This window comes from Neovison vison, chromosome 4 (assembly GCF_020171115.1).
Source record: "Neovison vison isolate M4711 chromosome 4, ASM_NN_V1, whole genome shotgun sequence".
Lineage (NCBI taxonomy): Eukaryota > Metazoa > Chordata > Mammalia > Carnivora > Mustelidae > Neogale > Neogale vison.
This window is the reverse complement of record NC_058094.1, coordinates 99,584,304-99,597,844: the sequence shown is the minus strand read 5'-3', so window position 1 is coordinate 99,597,844 and position 13,541 is coordinate 99,584,304.

Below are 13,541 nucleotides of genomic sequence, written 5' to 3'. Positions count from 1 at the left end.
CGACTAGGGTAAATTGAAATTCAATTGGCCACCCGTGTGTTACCTAGCATTTTTTTTTTTCTGTGTTTGGCAGACTTAGCAAGACTGTGCAGTGTTCTCTGTGTATTGCAATCTCATTGACCACCTGTGTATATAGCCCGGCTAAACTACCTGTATAAAAGTTAGTCTGTGAGGCTGGGAGTGGTCGCCTCTTTGCAAGGGACGGCCCTGACTGCTCAGTTTGATTCTTGATGCTTGACGTGAAATAAAGCTTTGCTTGACCTTCTTTTGTATCAGTCTCGCTCCTTTGATTATGGACGCTAACATTGGAGGAGGCACCTGGATTCAAATGATGAAAACTGAGCCAGCATCCGAATTTTTGGGAAAATCCTCTGGAGGTAAGATCATGGGATCCTATCTGTCTGTCTGGTTAGCGTTATAGGGTATGGCCCACCAGGGAGAAGCTGAATGCAGCCATGCTCCCTAGGGCTGGATGTGGGGACACCCCATCCCTCTGCTATTAGATCGTCAGGGGGTTCAAGTCCTTCTGGGTGGTCAGGAGTTTCGAGTCACCCTAGACCGTCAGGGGTTTCTAGTACCCCTGGGCGGTTGGGGGGTTTGAGTCCCCCTAGACTGTCAGGGGATTCAATTTCCCTTGGGCGGTCATGGGGTTTGAATCCCCCTAGAGGGTCAGGTTCGAGTCCCCCTAGGCAGTTGCCGGGTGGGTTCAAGTCCCCCTGGACAGTTGAGGGTTTTAAGTCCCTCTAGGCGGTTGGGGGATAAAGAAAGCCCCAACATTGGCAGGTCTGGGTAAGAATCTTTGAGTCAGTGGTTGTCTTTGCCTGGTCCTTTTGTTGTCTGTTGTGTTGTTTGTTATGATTGAAGGAATGGGGCAAGCAGAGAGTAAGGGGACTCTGACTTTCATCTCTCCATTCTTCCCAATAGATGTGAAGCTTCACGCTCACTCATTTCATGTGTTAAGTGCTATGACTGGAGCCAACTGTGGTTAGTCTAATGCCAGGTTAAGGTGCCCAAAGTGCCCAATGCTGATGCTCATTGGAGCCGGGCGTGGAATATGAATGCCTAGTGTGCCACTTTTGGTAAGCAGAACTGGCACTGTGGGATGAACCGAACTCGAGACTGAGACTTTATGAAATATTCCCAAGTAGCTGCTGAAACTCCCTTTGTTTCAGGGAATTCCTTGCCTTCTCTGGCCTGATGTGTACTTCCTATCCACTCCCTCCCCCTTGCTGGTGGGAGAGCATGGCATCTGAAGTGGAGATGGTTATTTGTCTGTCTCAAGGTTTTAATGGATAATTGTTAAAGTGGCTTCCGAAGTCTTTGGTAACCTGAAACTGTGAAGGGTTGCTTGAATGAAAAATGGAATTAAATTTGTTGGACTTGTAGGTCTTAACCAAATGGGATAAAATGCTAGAGCGTTGGCTGCTGGAACTGGGTTTGTGCTTGTGAAATCTGCCAGTAAACACGTTTTGTGCTTAACTGATTGATAAATTTGCCAACTAAATAATTATGTTGTAACAACTCACAATTGGTTTATATTTAGTCTTCAGTAGAGGTTAAGGTATTTCTAAGAGTACAAAATTCTGTTAAGTGTAATTAAGACTGATGGAAATAAGAAAAGCAAATCTGTACGTAAAAAGTAGGAGATATGCAAAAGTTTGAATCTGAAGAGTGCCTGACTGTGTGAATGTGTCTGTATGGTTCCACTTCCGCTATGAATTCTGAGTGGGCTGCACCCTGAGTCCCGCGGGGCATCATATGGCACAACGGTCATCTATTCCACAGAGTAGCCTGGTCCGAGCTTTATACGGACAGACCTTAGCTAAGATGCTCCTATGTTCCCATGAGAGATGCGAGCAGAACAGCATCTGAAAGACCCCCTTCCTTTGTCTGCGACATCATTCACAATGGGAGGGAAACCTAGTAAACTCCTTATCTGCATACTGTAAAAAAAAGACACTGGTATAGAAAATCTGGTTTTCTCTCTGTTTAAAAAGACAAAGTTTTCTTAAGTTAATTGATCTGTTATGGTTTTCTCTTTGCCCAGAAAATTCAGTTTCTATGTTTTGTTTTATCAGGTGTTTAACATCCCTAATTATATTTAGGCATATGTTTTAAAACTTTCTAAGGTTTTAGCAATTGTTGAGAAGATTTAAAACAATGATAAACCTTGGGTTACATTTGGGAAAATGCCATGCATTTCCTAAAGTTCTAATATGTTGATAGATCATCACTTGATACTGTGATTATGGAAATGTTACCTGTCACAGAAGTAACCTGATTTTCTTGCCAGTTACATTGTAAATTCTCATCTCACCAGCTCTTTACCATATCTGTTCTGAGTTTTTGTCATTTTTAACTGTTTCAATTCTCTTGTAAGATAAATTCCGTCTCAAAGAATATTCATATGGGAGACTTTCAGGACAAATACAGGTTTTGATATGTTAAAATTCTGGAACTGAAATGGGTAAGAATTTACAGAAGTAAAAGCTGCATTCAGACTAAACCAGAATTATTAACATGGGACTAGGTGAACTAAAAATTGTAATGTTGTATCTCTTGATGTTTTGTCTTATGTTTGCTCTTCCAGACTAGAGAAAATTTTTCTTAAGTTATCTGTAACTTACAGAGATAAATTGTAGTCATGTGTAAACAAATAAAGATATTCAACTCTTTCTCTTTATCTGAACCTTCTGAAACCAAAAGTTCTCAGCAAGTATTCTTTCTTCCATGGCAATCAGTCATTTGCATAAGTTCAATAAGAATCTGTTCTCCTTGTAACAGGACACCATTGGAAACACTGGTTATTTTACCATGGCTTTGACTGGAATGCCATATTTGAAAAGACTCAGATATGACTAGACAGCTTAAAGGAACTAAGGTTGACTTTATAAAACCTGGAACCATAAAGCCTTTTGGAACTGGTGGCCTGATACCTTGCTTACAGAGGTCCCAGCAACCTCATCAGGTGAGTAAAGGGTTTTACTTCCTGGCAGGTGCAGGAACCTCAGGATTCTTGGGGACCTCAGGAAGAGGAATTCACCCAAATTGACAGGTATTGCAGGCATGTCTGATGGCAAGTATGTAGCTTCGCTTCTGGCCTGGAGAGGCTATCATAAGTTCAAACTAGAGATTCCTTACCAAAGTTCCAGCAGATCAGATTTTTAAAGATGTATATGATCCCTCACTGTTCTTGCTCAGCTTATGTAAACAATTAGGCCAAGCTTGTTAAAGCTGGACTTGTTTTTCAAATAAATTAGTCCTGATTTGGCTATCTCTGAAAACGAGGGTTAATTCAGAGAGAAAAAATTATGTTTTAATAACACACCTTTATGGATGTTAAATTCTAGATTTGATTGTCTTTAAATGTTTGCTTACTTAAGCTAGACAACTAGAGGTAAACCTCAGGGAATTTGCACGAAAGCTCACTTAGACGATCTTGCTCTGTCAGTCAGTCAGCCCCAGATATAGGAAACTTCAGAAAATTGAAGGATTTGAAGGGAAGAATCTGCCTGAGTTAGTGGGAATAGCAGAAAAGTTGTTTAACAACAGGGATGCACAAGTGGATGAAAAACAGACAAAAAAATAAAACTGGTTAAGGTTTTGGCATTACATGAGGCAGAGAGGAGAGGGGTAGGGGATAGTAAATGGAAGTAAAAACCTAAGCACAGAGAAGACAGGCGGTAAGACTTAGATTTAGATCAGTGTGCTTACTGTAAGGAAAGAGGACATTGGGCCTGGGAGTGCCCCAAAAGGATGACAGCCATGCTTGCCACCAGAGACTGAAGGAGCCATGGTTTGGAGCCCCTCCCCGAATCTTGGGTAAAAATTGAAGTGGAGGGGAAATCAGTTGATTTTTGGTGGACACGGGGGCCCAATTTTCATCATTACTTAAACCTATGGGAAAACTACTTGGAGAGGAAGTCTGGGTACAAGGAGCAAATGGAATAGAGAGACATAAATGGGCAACAGAAAGGACTTTAAATTTTTCCTCGGGAAGAGTTAAACATCAATTTTTGGTCCTCCCTAGTGCCCCATATAACTTGATGGGAAAAGATCTCCTCCACAAGTTAAGTCCCAGATTCAGTTCTCAGAAGGAGGCATGATTGTAACCTTGATACAATCCATGGTACAAGTGCTTATGGCAGCAAAAGATGAATACCTCCTTTATGAGCCAGTCTCAAAACCATAGGAGACAAAGTGTGGGGGCCCCTTCTCCAAATCCTACAGGACGAGTTTCCCGATGTCTGGGCAGAAGGGAAGCCTCCTGGCTTGGCCAAGGAACAACCTCCTGTGGTGATAAAATTAAAGGCGACAGCTATGGCTGTTCACGTTCGGCAGTACCCTCCTACCCCGGAAAGCAAAGGAAGGATCAGAAAAGACATTAACCCCCTCCGAGGAGACGGGATCCTAGTTCCTTGCAAATCTCCATGGAACACACCTTTGCTGCCCATCAAAAAGGCAGAGACTGGGGAGTACTGACCCCTCCAGGACTTGCGGGAAGTTAACAAATGGGTTGAAGATATCCACCAGACGGTGCCTAACCCTTATACTCTACTCTCCCTCCTGGGCCCAGAAGAACTGTGTATACTGTCTTAGATCTCAAGGATGCATTTTTTCCTGCATGTATTTAGCAAAGGAATTCTTAGCACCTTTTTTGCTTTTGAGTGGTCCAACCCACAGGAAGGATTCCAAGGCCAGATCACCTGGACAAGACTTCCCCAAGAATTCAAGAATTTTCCCAATAAAATCGACCAGGCCCTACATGAGGATTTGTGTGAGTACAGAACCACCAACCCAGGAGTCACTCTGTTACAGTACCTTGATGACTTTCTAGTAATCGCTGAGGACTATGAGTCATGTTTGCAAGGGATGAGAGCTTTCTTACTCTTTAGGAAAAAGGTTTTCAGGTGTCAGTGAAGAAAGTTCTGTCAGAGCCATGCCATTTTTATAGGTTTTGATCTCCTCGAGGGAGTGCATTTACTGTCTGGGTCCAGGAAACAGGTGATCACCCGATACCCCTGCCCCACCACATCCTGACAAGTGAGGGTGTTTTTTGTGATGGTGGGCTACTGTAGGCTGTGGATACCGGGGTTTGTGGAGATTGCGCAAACTCTCTACGAACTGGCAAAAGGAGGGCTCACTATGATAGAGTGGACAGCTGAGGCAGAAGGAGCATTTTGGGAGTTATAAACAGCCTTTCTGAGTGCCCCAGCATTGGCCATCCCAGATGTTACCAACCCCTTCCACTTGTATGTGGATGAAAAAGCAGGGGTGGCCAAAGGAGTTTTAAATCAGACTCTGGGGCCTTGGCGAAGGCCAGTAACATATCTTAGCAAGAAACTAGATTTAGTAGCAGCCAGGTTCTCCTGTTGCCTCCACATAATTGCTGCCATGGCCCTCCTGGTCAAGTATGCAAGTAAACTGACTTGGGTCAAAATATCATCTTGACCACCACCCATGCTATTGAGGGCCCTCTCCGGACTCCACCTGACTGATGGATGATGAACATCCGAGAGACAAGATATCAGGCCCTCCTCCTCAACGAACCAAGAGTGACCTTCCAGCACCTAGTGGTGCTAAATCCAGCCACACTGCTGCCAGAGGACCTGGTTGGCCATCCACACGACTGTGGGTATGTCCTAACCCAAGTCACAGGAATAAAGCTGGATCTCAGAAACATTTCCCTCCCGGATGCCAAGATGACTCTGTTCACTGATGGGAGTAGCTACATGGTCAATGGAAAGAGGTATGGGGGTGCTGCGGTGGTTTCTCCTGAGCAGGAACTCTGGACAGCAGCCCTGCCACATGGAACTTTGGCACAAAAAGTGGAACTAATTGCACACACTAAGGCATTGCAGATGGCCAAAGGTAAAACCGCCAACATCTATATGAACAGCAAGTATGCCTTTCCTATTCTCCATATACATGGGGCTATTTATAAAGAAAGGGGCCTATTAGCTGCAGAAGGAAAAGGAATTAAAACTGAGGAGAAATATTGGTTCTCCTACAGGCTATTTGGGACCCAAAAGAGGTGGCTGTTATGCATTGCACAGGACACCAAAAAGGGACTGATCTGATTTCAAAAGGAAACCAATTAGCAGATCGAGCAGCAAAGCAAGCAGCTCGAAAAACGTTGCAAGAGCTGGTTACACTCCCCGCTCTAGCCCTACCTGAAAAACCAGACTCTTCAGAGGAAAATTTAAAGTATTTATAAAAATGGTCTATATTAGACTATGAAGGGGACTGGGTAAGACTAAAAGAGGAAAGTTAATTCTTCCTAGAAGACTAGGTAAGAAGTTAGTAGACTAGATACATCAGGGTACTTATTTGGAGATACACAAACTCAAGGACCTTATAGGCTAGCAATTCCAGGTTTCTAAATTAGGGCATATGGTTCAGGATATAGTTGATAGATGTGCTCAATGTGAGGCAGTTAATGTGCGAGGAACTAGAATGGGAAGAGGGAAAAGAGAAAGAGGTAAGGAACCAGGAATTTATTGGTAAATAGATATTGCAGAAATGAAACCCAGAAAATATGGGCACAAGTACATGTTAGTTTTTGTAGATAACTTTTCTGGCTGGGTAGAGGCTTTTTCTGCCAAACATGAGACAGGAGGAGCGGTAGGCAAAAAGGCTACTAGAAGAAATAATTCCTAGGTTTGGGCTGCATCTCTTGATTGGGTAAGACAATGGCCCTGCATTTGTGAGCTCAGTCTCACAGACATTGGCCAAGGCCATGGGCACAAATTGGAAACTACATTGTGCCTATCAGCCCCAGAGTTCAGGGTAAGTAGGAAGAATGAATCAGACTCTTAAAGAGACCTTGATGAAACTAATTCTGGATACTGGCAGTGGATGGGTGGATCTCCTTCCTTTTCCTCCTCAGGGAATGATGTACACCCTGTTTAAACAAGGTGACCCCATTTGAAATAAAGTTTGGGAGATACCCCCCCACACACAGCTCTGTCCTTGGATACAAGAGTTTGCCCTAGCAAAAAGTACTGATCAGTCTGCACTCCAGTCACTGCAGGTATTACAGTCTGTCTTAAAAAAAAGCCCATGCAGGGATCTGGACTACCCACACTGGGATGGAGACGGAGGTGGAACTATATCCTTACCAACCCAAGGACTTGGATTGGATATGTCGCTATCAAGTGGGGAGCTTGGAGCCTCACTGCAAGGGACCGTTTACAATCATCCTGACTACCCCCACAGCAATAAAAGTAGAAGGCATCAGGGCCTGGATGCATGAGGGTCATGTCAAATGAACCAAGGATGAAGACGCCCCCTAGAAGTGGAAGCCTCAGCCAATGGACCCCGCTGACCATGGACTAATGGTAAGACTCAAAAGACTATGAGTTTATTGTTGCTCTTATTGTTACCTGTTTATGTTAAGTATAGGTAGGAATTTAGATGAAGCTGCAAATGGCTAATTCATCAGCAGACTGTGCACTAGTGCCATTTGTACAAAAGAAAACTAGAGTGATAAAATGTTAGACTTAAATGCTCAATATAAGCCCTTACAACCAGAGAACATAGAACTGGCTGAAAAGTCAAGGATTTGACTAATCTCCAAAGAAAAGCGGGGAATGTAAGGGCCTGATTGGCCAGAGGAAGTCATTTTTTGTTTATGTAGTGAACTTAGATTGACCCTATGCAGTAATCTTAGATTGACCCTTCCCCTCCCAGAGGAACTTACTGGCAAAGCCTAGATACAAGGGCGGGTCAGGCCAGGTGAAGACATCCAATCAGTAGAGCACATATATATCTACTAGGGTAAATTGAAATTCAACTGGGCACCCGTCTGTTACCTAGCATTTTTTTTTTTCTGTGTGTGGTAAACTTAGCATGACTGTGCAGTGTTCTCTGAGACTGCAAACTCATTGTCCACCTGTGTATAGCCCGGCTAAACTACCTCTATAAAAGTTAGTCTGTGAAGCTGGCAGGGCTCGCCTCTTTGCAAGAGATGGCCCTGACCGGTCAGTTTGATTCTCCATGCTTGGCGCAAAATAAACCTTTGTTTGGCCTTCACTTTGTACCAGTCCTGCTTTTTTGATTTCGGACCCTAACACCCCCATTTGCAGGGATTCCAGGAAAGGACTGGGGTCAGATGCCTGAAGGATGGGTAGACTTGACTGAGGTGAGCAATGACTGGTCTTATATGTTGGATATGGGCCACGCTCTCTGGATGGAGGGCACTAGGTCAGGGCTCTGGATCTGTCAAACAAAGCACTAGTGGCAAAAGCAACCTATAAATCGGGGTTCCCTCGAGGGCCGGGCAGATTGATCCTCAAGTGGGGTTTCAGGGCAGACTCACCAGGCGCTTCGTCTTTCTATGGGGAAGGCAGAATGCTGCTATGTGGCTGGAGAATTCTCTATCAAGAGGGCTTGGGGACCAGGAGGGTGAGGATGGAATTGTAAACACAATCTACAGTTCAATTCAGTGCCAAGTGGAAGGCAGTTCCAGTGTGCAGTGGCTGATTCGAGATATCCAGCACCTGAGTAAAGGGCGATGTCAGACTTTTGCTCACACTGGAGTTTGTGTCTATGATGACTAACAAATGGAGGTGTGGCATCAATAGGCCATGAAGGATTTCCATCGCCGGGTCTTGTGAGATTCTCCAAAAAGCAAAGTTTCCTTCTACTGGACAGGTGGAGTCTGGTTTGTTTGCTCCAGTGTTCCCCATGTGGAAACTTTGGGTAGCAGAGCACTCCCACAAAGATGCATGGAGAGCACACCTCCAATGACTATTGCAGCTGAGGAACATGGCAGGTTCATTTTGGTGGCTATGGGGTGAAGTATCAAGGCCTTGAGTTCACATGGAATCTTTTGCTGATGGGTCTCAATGCTAGTTTGTTACCCGGGAGATCTTAGAATGTGCTAATTGCTAAGGTGCCATGCAGGATTCAACAACGCTGAGGGTTTGACACAGGAAGAAGAGCACGGTTTACTTCTGGGGACAGGAGATGTTCTGTTGGGTGGCTCAGGGACCACATGTTGTATCAGATGTTGGTATTCCAGAACTGGCCTCTGAGGACAGATGCCTGAAATCTTAATCTAGGATTCCATTGAGGTCCTAGGGGCATGTAAGGTTCAATCTTATGACTCAGAACCATTGAGTTGGGTTTCTGCCTGGATGTAGGTGATCAGGATGATTCAGACTGTACATTTGCCTTCAGAGAGGCCTCCAATAGTGGGGTTGGTGCAAAGGCCTGGCAGGTGTCTCTTAATCTGGAGGGTTTGGGCAACTGTGACCGGCAGAGTTTCCTTGGGGATTGCAGGCACAGTCTGTGCTGTGGCTCCAGAGATGCCAACCTGGAGGATATGTGAGCCAAAGTTTTGGAAGAGAAGTCTGCAAACACAAATTTGGGTTAGGGTTAGTGGCAAGCTGATTGCAGGCCTAATGCGTAGACATGGAGGGCACCTCCTCAGGAACTTTAATTAGGTTGACTCGAAGGCGGTAGCATAGGCTTTTGTACCTGGAAGTGTGTCCTGGATGGCCTCGATATGCAGGTGTGGTCTCATGGGTTCATGGGATGTTTTTCCTCTCTAAGGATCCTGGCGACTCCCAATAGATTGGTGGCTTTTTTGGGGAAAGGAAGAGTGATGTTTTCCATCATATGGGTGCCCCAAAACAGTGATTCCAGACATGGGCTCTGGGTCTGGGCTCCTGGAAAATCCCACCAAGGGTTAGGATTTGGGTCTAGGGGCATACCAGGCCTGCAGTGAGGGATCCTGGTGGTACAACAGGGAGGGCTTGTTTGAAAGCATGCTCAGGCTGAGGGTCGCAATGCCTCTTTCTCCCCAGGGAGGACCTCATGAGTGGCTGTGGCCTCATTGGCCATGAATATGGCTCCCACTTTGAAACCTGGACACCCATCCCTGCAGCCAGTCTTCCTGCCATGGGATAGAGGTGTTCTCTATTGTGCTTCAGGTTTCCCCACTGAGAGGGATTCCAGCAAGGTCTGGGGACAGGTGTCTGAATACCAAGGATGTGTAGAGATGACGGAATTGGGCCATGGGCAGTCTCACATGCTGGATATGGGGTTCTCTCTCTGGGTGGCTGACATGAGGTCGTGGCTCAGGCTCTCTCAGACACAGAACTAGTGGTCATGGCAGCCTATAATTTGGGGTTCCATCAAGGGCCAAGGAGATTGATCCTCATGTGGGGTTTCTAGGCAGACTCACCAGGCATTTCTTTCTAAGGGATAGGCAGAATGCTGCGTTGTAGCCCAGTATTCCCTATCAAGAGGGCTTGGGGATAAATAGGGAGAGGATGGAATTGTCAACACAAGATAAGGTTAAATTCAGTGCCAAGAGGAAGGAATTTCCAATGGGCAGCAGCTGATTCGAGATATCCAGAACCTGAGTAAATGTGGATTCACATATTTGCTCACATTGGAATTTGTGTCTATGATGACAAATGGAAGAGTAACGTCAAGAGGCCATGGAGGATTTCCCACGTGGAGGCTTGTGAGATGCTCCAAACAGCAAGGTTTCCTTCTACTGGACACGTGGTGTCTGGTTTGTTTGCTCCAGGGTCCCCCATGTTGAAAGTTTGCGTAGCAGATCTCTCCCACATGGATGCCTTGAAAGCACACCTCCATTGACCATTGCAGCTGAGGAACATTTTTGGTTCCTTCTGGTGTCTCTGCCGAGAAGTACCAAGGCCTTTAGTTGACATGGAATCTCTTGCACGTGGGTCACAATGCTGGGTTGTTACCAGGGAGATCTTAGAATGTGCTAGTGGTTATGTGGCCAAGCAGGATTCTCCCACGTTTGGGGTTTGACACAGGTTGAAAAGCACGGTTTCCTTCTGGGGAAAGGAGATGTTCTGTTGTTGCATCATAAGTTGGTATTCCAGAATAGGTCTCTTGGGACAGATGCCTTAAAACCTAATCTAGGATTCCAATGAGGTCCTAGGGCCCTGTCAGGTTCAATCTTCTGACTCAGGACCATTGACGTGGGCATCTGCCAGGATGTCAGTGATCAGGGTGTTTCAGAAGATGCATTTGCATCCAGAGTGGCATCCAAAATTGGGGTGGTCTCAGGGGCCTTGCAGGTTTCTCCTAATCTGGGGGGTTTGGGGAATTGTGTTGGGCACAGTTTCTTTGGGGATGGCAGGCACAGTCTTGTAGTGTGGCTCCAGAGACCCCATCCTAGAGAGCTTGTGAGCCATGGTTTTTGGAGAGAAGTCTGCAAACAGAAACTGGGGTGATGTTTAGTGGTGAGGTGATCACAGGCCCAATGCATAGACCTGGAGAACAGCTCGTCAGGAACTGTAATTAGTGTGACAGGAAGGCGGTAGCATATGCTTTTCTATCTGGACTATGTATCCAGGATGGCCTCAGAATGCAGGTGTGGTCTCATGGGTCCATGGGAGATTTTTCATGTCTAAGGATCTTGGCGGCTCCCAATAGTTGGAGCCTAGGACCCTAACTATAGTTGCACCTTTTTTGGTGCAGGGAAGAGTGTTTTCTTCGATCTTAGGGTGTCCCAAAACAGTGTTTCCAGAGACAGGCTCTGTTTCTGGGCTTATGGAAAATACCACCAACGGTTAGGATTTGGGCCTAATGGAGTACCATGCCTTCAATGCGAGACCCTGGTGGTGAAAATGAGAGGCCTTGTTTGAGAGCATGCAAAGGCTGAGGGACACAATACCTGTTTTTGCACAGCGAGGCCCTCAGGAGAGGGCGTGGAATCATTGGGAATGCAGCTGGCTCCCAAACTGAAGGTTGGACACCCAAACCGTTAGACAGGTTTTCTGCCAAGTGGAAATAGGAGTTCACTACTGTGCATCAGGTTCCCTCATTATCAAGGATTCCAACAATGTCTGGGGACAGTTGCCTGAATACCAAGAATGGGTAGAGATGACAGACCTGGGCAATTGCCAGTCTCACATGCTGGATATGGGCTCCACTCTCTGGGTGGCTGACATGAGGTCAGGGCTCAGGCTCTGTCACACACAGCACTAGTGGCCAGGGCAGCCTATAAATCGGGGTTCCCTCAAGGGCCGAGTAGATTGAGCCTCATGTGAGTTTTCTGGGCAGACTCACCAGGCACTTCTTTCTATGGGGAATGCATAATGCTGCGACATAGTTTGAGAATTACCTATCAAGAGGCCATGGGGACCAGGAGGGTGAGGATGGAATTGTAAACACCAGCTACGGTTAAATTCAGTGCCAAGCGGAAGGCAGCTCCTTCCGTCTGATTCGAGATATCTAGCGCCTGAGTAAGGTCGGCTGTCAGATGTTTGCTCACACTGGAGTTTGTATCTGTGATGAACGACTAATGGAGGGGTGGCCTTAAAAGACCATGGAGGATGACCCACGCTGGGTCTTGTGAAATGCTCCAAACAGTAAGGTTTCCTTCTACTGGACATGGGGAGTCTGGTTTCTTTGCTCCAGTTTCCTCCATGTGAGAAGATGGGGAAGCAGAGCTCTCCCGCATGGATGCCTGGAAAGCCCACCTCCATTTTCCATTGCAGCTTAGGAAATGGGCAGGTTCTTCTGGTGACACTGGGGCGAAGTACCAAGGTCTCTTGCACATGGGTAACAATGCTGGTTTGTTACCATGGAGATTTTAGAATGTGCTGGTGGCTAAGGTGCCATGCAGGATTCTCCTACCCTGAGGGTTTGACACAGGTCCAATAGCACGGTTTCCTTTAGGACAGGAAATATACTGTTGCGTGGCTCAGGGACCACATGTTATATCATGAATTGGTATTCCAGAACAGAACTCTGATGACAGATGCCTGGAAACATAATCTAGGGTTCCAAAGAGGTCCTAGGGGCATGTCTGGTTCAATTGTTGGACTCAGGACCATTGACTTGGCTGTCTGTTTCAATGTAGGTGATCAGGGTATTACAGACTGCGCATTTGCTTCCAGAGTAGCCTCCAATATGGGGGTGGGCTCGGGGGCCATGCAGGTTTCTCCTAATTTGAAAGGTTTGGGCAGCTGTGACTGACAAATTTTCCTTGGTGATGGCAGGCCCAGTACTGCGGTGGGGCTCCAGAGACCCTATCCTTGAGGGCATAGGAGCCATGGTTTTTGGACAGAAGTCTGCAAACACAAACTCAGGTTAGACTTAGTGGTGATATGATCGCAGGTCCAATGCATAGAACTGGATGGCAGTTCTTCAGGAACTGGAATTAGGGTGATTCGAAGGTGGTAGCATAGGCTTTTTTGTCTGGATTGTGTGTCCAGGATGGCCTCTGAAAACAGGTGTGGTCTCATGCGTTTAAGGGAGATTTTTCCTCTCTAAGGATCCTGGCGACTCCCAATAGTTTGGTGGCTTTTTCGGGGAAGGGAAGAGTGTTGTTTCCCACCTTAGGTGTGCCCCAAAAAACGGGTTCTAGAGACGGGCTCTGGGTCTGGGCACCTGAAAAATCCCACCAAGGGTTAGGATTTAGGCCTAGGGTCATACCAGGTCTGCAAAGCAGGATCCTGGTAGTGCAACTGAGAGGGCTTGTTTGAAAGCATGCTCAGGCTGTGGGTCAAAATTCCTGTTGGTGACCAGGGCGGCCCTCAGGAGTG